The sequence below is a fragment of the Pteropus alecto genome, unplaced genomic scaffold (genome assembly GCF_000325575.1).
Source record: "Pteropus alecto unplaced genomic scaffold, ASM32557v1 scaffold311, whole genome shotgun sequence".
NCBI lineage: Eukaryota > Metazoa > Chordata > Mammalia > Chiroptera > Pteropodidae > Pteropus > Pteropus alecto.
The window spans coordinates 859,171-870,162 of NW_006431916.1; the positions used below are offsets into that span (position 1 = coordinate 859,171).

At 39.3% G+C, this 10,992-nt stretch overlaps 1 pseudogene; it reads right to left on the reverse strand.

Moving 5' to 3' along the window:
- Window positions 1-10,509: 10,509 nt before the first annotated feature.
- LOC112473990 lies at window positions 10,510-10,629 on the reverse strand (annotated as a pseudogene).
- Between the last annotated feature and the right edge of the window lie 363 nt (window positions 10,630-10,992).

The following is a 10,992-nucleotide window of genomic DNA, read 5'->3' on the forward strand; positions in this document are numbered from 1 at the left end:
CATCTACGATAACATACCCTTAGTATGTCAGAGTAATCCCTTTTTTCCAGACCCCTCAGGGCACAACTGCCTGCACCAGAGCAGGAGACCACAGAATCCCTCTTGGTTGTCTTATCTCCCCCCATAGGAAAACATAAGTAAACATAAGTCTATGTGCTGTAAATGTTAATTATTAACTTTCCTATACCCACCAGTGTAAAAGAAGTATGTGTTTCCCCATTTTACTTTATATCCAATCCCAGAAATTTCCCCTCTTTGCTTTCTCCCGTCTCCATTATCTACCACCAATGTAAACCTCCTTATGACCTCCTTTGATTTTAATGCATAAAATAAGCTGCAAAACTGCCATTCTCTGGAGCATTTTCTCAATTCATTGAGGTTTTGCTTCCTGGTAATTGTTGTCAGTTTGGCTCAAATATGCTGACGGGGCAAACTGAAAATTTTAATATGGACTCAATATGAGTTGACATTAGGAAATTATTAATTTTCTTAGTTGTAATAATGACATCGTAGTTATGAAAAGTGTTTTTATTTCTCAGAGATGCATTCTAACATATTTAGGAGTAAAATATGATGTCTGCAACTTTTTAATGGTTTAGCAAATTTAAAAAATATATAAAATATGATAAAATGTAAACTGTTAAATTTAGGCTAGGTAGTAGTATACAAGTGTTTATTATATTGTTCTTTTAACTTTTCTGTATGTTTGAAACATATGAAACAGCTGAAAAAGTTTAATTATCGTATTTATTGCTATAAGTTCTGTTCATATTTCAAATCTGGTTAGCTATTTTAAAAAAACAATGTGTTGTTCTTTGCAGATGTTTTAAAGCTAACATTTTATTCCTTTAAACATGATAATCATAGTTATTTTTTAATCCATGTCTGATAATTTCAGTATCTGAAATTATTCAGTATCTTCACATCTGTTCATTCTGTCTCTTATTTATACTGCTTCTCATATATGGTACCTGGGTTTCTGTGTGTGTGCTTGGTTTATTTTTTTTTTTTACTGTGAGGTGCTTATTTTTTGCAAAATTATTTATAAATTTTTGAGATCTAAGATGAAGGCACATTTCTCTAGAGGGAATTTACTTTTATTCCTGCCAACCACTTAGGGTCACTACCATACTGAGACCAATTTAAACTAAACTTATAACTTTTTGAACCACACAGGGCTTCAAATCAACATTTGAGAGATGGACTGGGGCTACAGCTTCTCAGAGACAGCCCCCAATCCCCATTACCAATTATCAATGCAACCTTCCATGTAGCCCCATGTTGATGGAGAGTGGAAGGGTTACTTCTGATTCTCCTACCAGAGGGGTCATACTGTTATGGGGAGTGGTTATTATACTCCTTTTATAGGCCAAATTGTGTATCTCTCCAAATTCTTATGTTAAAGCTCCAACCCCTGATACCTTAGAACGTGACTGTATTTGCAGTTAAGGCCTTAAAGAAGGGTGGGCTGTAATCCAATCTGACTAATGTCTTTATAAGAGGAAATGTAGGCACAAAGGGAGACACCAGCGATGACGTGCACAGAGAAAAGGCCAAGTGAAGACACAGTGAGAAGGTGGCCATCCACTAGCCAAGGTGGCCGCAATTAAATCAAACCCGCCAACACCTTGATCTTGGACTTCTAGCCTCCAGAACAGTGAGAAGAATAAATTTCTGTTGTTTAAGCCACTCAGTCTGTTGACATAAGAACATCCAAAACTGTAGAGAATTTTATGAGTTTGAGTAAAACTGATGACATATGCCAGATAGCAAGATCTCAAATGCTCTGAACATTAACAGTTTTGCAGCTTCTTTTATGCACTGGAAATTCAGTATAAGGAAGATTGGAGAAAGCACGGTGGGGATTGGATTACAGGATGGTTAACAGGATTATATGCCCCTTTAAGGGTTAATGCCCCCTTTGAGGGATATTACTTCTATTATTTCAAGGGCGTGTTAACCTTGATGCACAAGGACAATGGACAGGGCTGGCTTAAAACCTTTCACTAAAGAATTTATAGGCCTGGGGCGGGACTACCCACCACAACCTGCCCAAAAAGGAATTTATGACCAGATCACTCTGTGAGGTTACTTTCCATAGAACCCCCTTTTTCTTTCATCCACAGTCTGTGGTGTTTTGTAATGGTAGACCTAGCAAACTAATTCAACCTTGTGTGGCCTTGGCCTTTGTCTTCTTTATACCCCAAGGGGCTGTGAAAATTGTAGCTCAAGTTTGCCCTCAAAGAGGGGAGACTTCACTGCTCCCTTTTCCTTTCAGAGGTTCCACATTCTCTTTGACCTTGGCCCAATAATTTCTTACTACCTTGTATCTCTTGAATTGTTTTAAGAAGTTTTGTTTGTTTTAAAATAGTATCCAGTATTTTCAGTTGTTTTCTGTGGGACAGTCTATCCAAATACTTACCTCCACAGATCAGCTTTGCTGGAGCTGCAGCTCCACTGTGGTGAGGAGTTAATGTACTGAAGATATCAACAGCCCCAATAATGGAAGACTTCAAGAAGGAAAGGTAGAGGGAGGTAGAGTGGGATAGCGAAGAAGGGAGAGAGGGAGGCAAGTGGGGAAAGAGAGAGCAGAGAAAGTGAGAGAGATGGAGAAGGAGGTGAGAGGGAGAGAAAGAAAGTCAAGAAACAAATATAAGAGATCAAGAAGAGGGAAAAGTGAAGGACAACCTCAAATCTTTGAGCCTGGGAGGACTGAATTGTGGTTTCTATCAAGAAGTTTAGACGAAAAGTATATTTTCAGAGAATGACCATGAGTACCGCTTAGAGTGAGAGTAAGACATTGAAGTGTAATAAAGGAATAATATTTTCAGTGAAATGAGAGCTACCATATAGTAAGTATAAATCTTAGTGCACAAACTCATATAATAAGAAACATAATTTTGTTTTTCCCTAACTCAATTTAACTTTTAATCATTTCCAGACCAAGGAATCTTTATGTAGTCTAGAAGTGGGTAGCCTGCTTACTAGTCATTAATTAATCTCCCAAATCTATTGCCCATTCCTTGCGATTGCTTTTGTTTTGTTTATCACCCTGAAGACTAGGTTTTAAAATTTAAAAGCTAAGAATTGACTCCTTTTCTTTTTCCTGTTTTCTACTATGTCATTGACATTAGTTAGGAATGGCTTTGGCTGTCAGTAACAGAAAACTTAAATATTAGTGGCTTAAGTAATAGAGTTATTTATCTTATGTAACAAGACATCCAAGGTTGGCAGGCTGGTTCTGGTTCAGTGAAGTCAGGGCTGATAACCCTTGACCTTTTAGTCATATTTGCATGCTAGCTTTCGCAGCTCCAGCTATCATACTTAAGTTTGAGGCAGGAAGAAAGGGGAAGGGCAACAACAACATCCTAACTTTCCCAGAAACCCCTCCAGCAGATTTCTGTATTTTCCTTTGTCATGATTGTGTTTTAGGGCATAATTGCAAAGAAAATTACTTCTCATTCGAAAGTCCCTGACCTTCATGATGATGTAGTTGTACAGTAGCTTTACTCTTCCATAATTCAATTTAATTTCTACTGTGAAACCCTGGGTATTTATCCCAAATTAGATTCCATGAGACAAGAACTCCCTCTTACAGAGCAGCTCAGGGCTATGTTCATGATACTACCTGTGGTGGTTTTTAAAAATATCTACAAATTATTTAACACGTCTTCCTTCAAAAAGTAGTGCCTAATTCCTCTCCTCCTTAGTGTGGACAAGATTTAATGACTTGCTTCTAATGAGAAGAACATGGCAGAAGTGAGGGCATGAGACTTCCAAGACATGTTCATAAAAGGTATTACAGCTTCTACTTTGCTCCTTCTTCAGTCAGTTGCTCTGGAGGAAACCAGCTGTCATGTCATGAAAACACTCAAGCAGCTCTATGGAGACCCACGTGGCAAAGAACTGAGGCCTCCTGCCAATAGCCAGAACTGACTTGCCAGTCCCAGTCAACTCTTCAGATGACTACAGCCCCAACTGAAATCTTGTCTGTAACCTGATAAGATCCGAAACCAGTACCACCCAGTTAAGCCACTCCAAAATCTTCGACCCACGAAAACTAGATAATAAATGTTTATTGTCATTTAAGTTACTAATTTTTTGGAGTAATTAGTTATGCAGCAATAGATAACTAATAACACATTCCCTCTGGGCTCCTTGGGTTCTTAGGTAAGCCTGGATTCAGGGTGATATGCTCACCTGCATCCATGCAGATGATACCTCTTTGTTATCCCCTGAAGAGTCTTCTACTGGAATACTAGTTCCTCTCCTCCACTCCCCAGGGATGTGGCCTTCCTTGGACTGGGCAAATCCTCTGGTCTCGTTCAGCTAGAAGGAAGCATGGAGGCACTGGTTCAGTTTAAAGGCAGTAGGAGTCTAATGCTTCAGCCATGCCATCTGCCATCTTTTTTTCTCAGACAATATAGGCCATTTTTAAGGCTTTGGCTAGCTATTTAAGAGGGAAAATGGGTACTAACCAAACTAGGTATTGTGAGGACTCTGGTTCTTTTCTGGCTTCTGAGACAGTATCCTCCCCAAGGCCTGACTTAGCTTCTGTAATAATAGCTATAGATTCTCTGTAAATTTAGGAGTTGTTCATTTTTAACCACGAAGAAGCAGCAGCAGCAGCAGCAGCAGCAGTAGTAGTAGTAGTAGCAGTAGTAGCAGCAGCAGTAGTAGCAATAAGAAATGTTTGTACTTCCTTAAAGTCTTAGCAGCAATATTAAGGTCCTTAATAATTAAATAACTCCTCTCCTGGCCATTGGGAGCTGAACAGTGCTGCAGAAACTAGCCTCATCTGCTAAAACTCAGTTTCAGGCCACCATTTTTATAGCAGATTAAGAGGTGTGCTAGTTTTGGAAGGATTTTGAGGACTTCTCTAATTTTGCAGCTGGGGTTAGTGCAATTGAAATTACTCTTCTTTTCCTCAAAAGAGGCTCAGTCTTTTTTAAATTCACCCCAAGACAAGGGCATTATAATGACTTATTAGTTTCCTACAAACTGAGTGGCTTAAAACAATAGAAATATACACTCTCAGTTCTGGAAGCTAGAAGTCCAAAATCAAAAAGTTAGCAGGATCATGGGAAGAATCTAGGACAGAATCTATTACGTGCATGACTCTTGGCTTCTGGTGTTATCAGCAATCCCTGGCATTTCTTGGCCTACAGCTACATAACTCCAATCTCTGCCTTTGTCATCATTTTTCATTCTTCCTGTGTGTCTCTGAATTTTCACAATGGATGACTTCTTCTAAGGACATCAGCCATATTGGATTAGGGGCCCACCATAATCCAGTATGACCTCGTATTAACTAATTATATCTGCAATGACCCTATTTCCAAATAAAGTTACATTCTGAGGTACTAGGGGTTAGGACTTTAACATGTCATTTTAGGGAAGGAGCATAATTCATCCATAATAATGATCATATTCATCTTCTGTGTAAGAAATTTAATCATCAATGCAAACTCAAACAAGAGGCCTTCACCCTCATTTTTTGTCTCGTTTTTTTAGTTTTTAGTTTTTTTATTATTTTAATTTTTTTCTTTGCCTTATTCTTTACTTTTATCCTTTTTTCATCAGCCACCTGTGTCTTTCTAGGGAATTTAATCATTCTGTAGGACTCTTATGCTTGGTCTCTTTACTATCTACTGGCATTTCTGAAATTAACAGAAACTTCTGAGGGGTCTACACACCACATTTCCAGCCAGATCATGGCCTTCATGTCAGGATGATTTGGCTCTAATCCTAGTATAGGGTTAGTATTCAGTCTTCAAACAGATATGGGCTATCCTAGAATTCTAAGACATCCCAGACGAGCTCCACAAATAGCTGATACTAATCTTGAGCCAGAAGTAATTGTACAGTAGCTTTACTCTTCCATAATTTAATTTAATTTCTACTGTGAGTCCCTGAAATCTGGGGTGGCAAAAATACAGTTTCAGTTAAGTTGGTTTCGTCATGCTTTACCTGAGTTGTGCCAAAGTTCTAGGGGTCTTGCATTAGGCCCCCTCACGGATACTTGTGGTCCTTGGTTGTCAACTAACCACACTAGCATCTTTGAGATATCAGCGAAGCCTATCTCGTACTTAGTGGCCCCCAGGCACCGTGGGGCTCTCCCTTGTTTCCATTTGCAGGATTCCTTTGGGTCCAAAAGCCTTCTGGGCTACATGTCTGTGTTGCCCTTGAGCACGTAGGAAATATTCAACTGCTTCCAGCCCACAGTGAGTCAAGGGAAGCTCTAAGGTTGTTGAAAGTTCTTTGTTCTGTTTTCATGTTATCTTGGAACATCTTTCTGAGACAGGTAGGAGTCTGGGACACAGGGTCTCCCTCTCTGGGGACATATATGCCTGAACTTGTAATGCTTTCCCTCCCCCTCTACCAGCCTAGAGATTCTTTATTTGTTCTGAGATCAAGGAAGCCTCCCTTACTCACTTAGGGGAGGAAAAGTATTTTTTCTCTCCCTTCTAGTTCAGTTGCTGGGGCCATGAAAATTAAACTGAAAAAAGACATTAATAAGAGAAAAAACAGTTTTATTTATATGTACAATGCACACACATGCAAGAGAACTCAGTGATAAGTCAGAGAAGGAGTTAGAATTTGGGGCTTATATACCATCTTAATAGGTAAAGGGAAGAGGAGAGAATAGCACTTACAGGAAAATAAGTGACTTTTTGAAAAGATGAAAGTTTAGGGGGTTTTCAGGAAATAAGAAAGTTGTAATACTGTTGTCTACACAGGTGTGAGTGGTCTTTCTGTCTCCTTCAGGGCCATAAAGTTTCCCTGGAGAAGGAATTTGAGGTAGATTTTATTCATGTTCTCTCTTCTGGAAGTAGTTCTGCCCTGAAGGGGAATTTGTGGCAGCCTTATTTCCTAGATGTTTTTACTTTTAGTAACATAATGGAAGCTCCAAAAGTCTACTTTTCTACATCTGTTGAATCTCAAATGTCTTCAGCTTAAAATAATCTTTATACCAAATGGCCTATATTGGGGTGGCATATTCTGATCCCCTTTCCTCAACATCAGATATTCTTACAAATCTATTGTTCTTGTGTTGAGTTATCGCTGAGGGCTAGATTTTGAGACTCAAAAGCCTAGAACTAACTTCTTTTTTCCTCTGCTTTTTCTTAGATGAACCTTTCCTAAAGGAATAAATGTTGAATAGTCCAGCTGACTAAACGTGGGAAGGACCAAATAATGCAAGAACAGGGTAAAATATTGGTTAATATTGCAAAAACTTATCCTGCCACACATGTGCTATATCATTTCATCTTCTCAGCAACTCTGAGAGGAAGATTTTACTGTTTCTGTTTTACAGTTGGGGAAACACTTAGGTTAGGACTACACAGCTAGAAGTGAAATGTGAATTCACATCCACCTGATTCTAGAACCCTAGTCTTGCCATCTCACCACACTATCTGCAGGCATTTGTAAGTGTGAGCTGAATGCTCCAGGCCTTATCAACCTGTGAGTGCAAATGAAATCACATTAGCACTTATCCAAATTTCGCTGGTAGGTCATCCCTCACTTTCTCACACAGGATCTCAGCCTCCTTCAAAATGTCTTCCAAGAAGATTTTCATGATATCCAAGAACAAGTTCTCTCTTCTCTTCTTCTTAGCAAGAACTGACACAAAAATGATACTCATGCTGCCTGTTCTGCCATAAATGATAAGGAATCATTTATGACCCAGGAATCTCAGGTCTTCTGCCAGCATCCACAAAACATCAATAGGCTAACTTCCAAGCTTGTAAGTAGGGTAAAATCAAATCCCAGACCTGACACCTGCACAGGCTCGAGGTCAGGTGTTATGTGGTGGCAATCACATGAAGATGTTCAGAGCCTAGGCAGAACTGATTGCTGTAGCAGTGGCTGGAATAAGAGGCAGCTAAAACCAAGGAAATTTAAAGGGGTGATGAGGTGTCCCTTCTATGTTTTCTCTCCCCAAGTTTTGTACAGCCACCTTCCGCACTCACTCTCAACTGAGGACTGGAAAACTGGAGCCATCAGGTAAGAACTCCATTGATCTGTGGCCACTGAACCCACAAATCTACACACAACTCCACTCATCCAGTTCTCTCTTTCCCCCTCATGACGGAAAAGCCATCTCTCCTGTTATGCAAGACCTATCCCTTCTTTTGCCTGGGTGTGTACATGAACATGTTCCTTCTCCACTGGGCCCTAGCTACTGACACTTAAATATGCCCGTTTTTCTCCCATAACAGCGAACACCCTAATTTTTCTCTACCTTCTTTCAAAACCAAGCTTCTCTACATTGTTGTCTATATAACCATCTCCATCTTCCCTCCCATTCACTTCAGAACTTACTTCAATCTGCTTTCTGGTCACAGTGGACCCAATCCACTTTTATTGGGGTCACCTAAGACCTCAAGTTGCTAATTCCTATAGACATTTATCAGTCTTTATCTCAACGAATTTTTCAATAGGATTCGGCATTTGCTGCTTTTTAGAACAGTCTCACTCTTGGCTTCCATGGTACCATACCTGATATTCTTCCTATCTCTCTGCCCCTTCTCTTCTTCACTGCAGCGTATTCTCTACCAGCCATTCACTGTGTCCTCAGGCTTGCCCAGACCCATCTCTTTTAGGAAATTTTACCATCCCTCAGCTTTAATCACCAGAAATAAATATGATTTACAAATTTCAGGTGTTATGTATTTAATCTTTATAGTTATTTTATATAATTTATATTTAACAAGGCAGCACATTTTGCTTAAAAGAACATGGGCCTAGACTCCAATCTTGATACAAATCCTGAGCTTTTCCACTTACTGTCAGAATCCCCTTGGAAGTGTCAACTGCCCTGGTCTCAAGTTTTTCCTCTATAAAATTGGGTACACCATCCCCTTTTTAGGTGTCTAGAATTGCACACAATCCCTTCCTTTTTTCTTATAAATCACATTCTAGCTTATTTTATTTTTGAGTAGAATAAAGTAGTGAGTCTGAGTTCAGTCTCTAGAGTCAAATAATCCTGTGTTCAAATCCTGACTCTGCCTCATTCTTGCTATCTGGCCTTGGGCAAATTACTTAATCTTTGTGTTTCAGTTTCTTTCATGTGTAAAATAGGTATAATAATAGTGTCTACCTCATAGAATTGCTGAAAGGACTAAATGAGATGTGAAGCACATAGCACCATGCCTAGCCCATAGTAATTTTTCAAAAATTAACCCTTGGAAATATTATCATCTCCTACCTTTAGGGGGTCTATTTCAGTTTTGATTAATTGGAACTCTATAGTTGTCCCCAAACAAGACATAATTTAGAGGTGATGAATCAAATTGAATAGCTTGAGGGTTTTGACACACATTTTACCAAGGTTAATACCAAAATAAGTTAAAGCCCTAAGTGTGATTTATAAGAGTATCAATCCAAAACCCAGACATTTGATGCCTGTAATTAGGACTTTTTTTTTTTTACATATAATGATAAGTTAATTTCTTTTCTTTAGAATGAGGGCGGAGGAATTGAATCGCTTCCGAATTCAACATTCTTATATTTATATCAAAAGAATGTGATATTAATAATGCAGTGTTTGACTAATATCCCAGTTATAGAAGACCAATGTACACGAAACACTGCAGAGTCTCTTTCTTCCTTGACACCGCTCCTGCATCCCTCCTCATCTAGAGCCCTATTACCACAGGAAACCCTGCTGGTGTTTTGAAAAGCAGAGACAATTCTGGAGAAAGTGATTTGAGTGAATACTGGGATCTTCCTAGGCAAGGTAATTTTTCAACAGCATTTCCAGAAACATTCTGAATTTTCACTTTTCTTCAATGCCTGAAAATCTGTCATCGAAATTAATAAAAAAGTATTTTGGATACAGTAGGGAGTCACGTAATAGTACATGTGAATAGGCTTCCTTTTCCCCTAATTACTGGTTGAAAATAGCTAAACTGAGGGTAATAGAGAGAGAGTAGAAGAAATAGACAACAGCCTCCAAATTTAAAGGCTGTCATTTACTGAGATCTACAGACAGGGGGAAGAAATAGAGAAGCACACACATACCTGAAGTTCAATCAACTCTTTCAGCACTTTAAGATTACAAACTTTTAAAAGTATAACTTATTCAGAATCAAAATGTGGAACTAGCATAATAACTTGAGTAAGCTGTGAAGGTTTTTTCTTTTTCCTTCCCAGCTAAGTATTTTTCTTATTGTTCAGGGATATCTTGAGACACAGGGGAGTATGAAGGCAGGGAGAGGTCTCTTGTGATATGGGGACTATGCAAAGGATTATCAAGTGACCCATGGAAACCAAGGGGCACAGATTTCACAGACTAATTTTTTTAAAAATCAACTTTATTGAGGTATAATTTACATGCACTAAAAACGCATCCAATTTAAATGTACCATTTAATGAGTTTTCATGATATGGAACATTTTCATGACTTTTTGTTTTGTTTTGTTTAGGCAAGGCAACCCTTGGTGGACTTCACAGATTACAAGGACCTTGTCAGTTTAGAATCCCTTATTTTTTTATTTTTTACGCCTACAGCACCTGGTCTTCCTGGGTGGTCTCCCATCCAAATACTAACCAGGCCCTGACCCTACTTAGCTTCCGAGATCAGATGGCATTGGGTTTGTTCAGGGTAACATGGCCGTAGACCATTTTCATGACTTTTAATATCTGGTATGCTTTGTTGTCTAGCTAACAGTACCAGTCAGGGGCCTGGTAAATAGATGGCCCGGTTAAACTGGGTAATTTGAGAAGAGGGATTATTTACAAAGGCGTGGGCATGGTGTAGGGATAGCACAAGATGGTTCCAGACAGCAATGTCAGAGAGCTGTTACCACTTCTAGATCAGAGGGGAGAAGAGGAGGGAGCAGTTACCAGAACCTGGAAAGAGAGGCTGTGTGGAGAGCACCACCTTACAGGAGCTGCCTTTCAGTTGCAGGGCATAGCCAGCCAGACTGGGGTCTTCCAGCAGAGGAGTCAGGGAGAGAAACAATCCAGTTATACTCTCCTCTC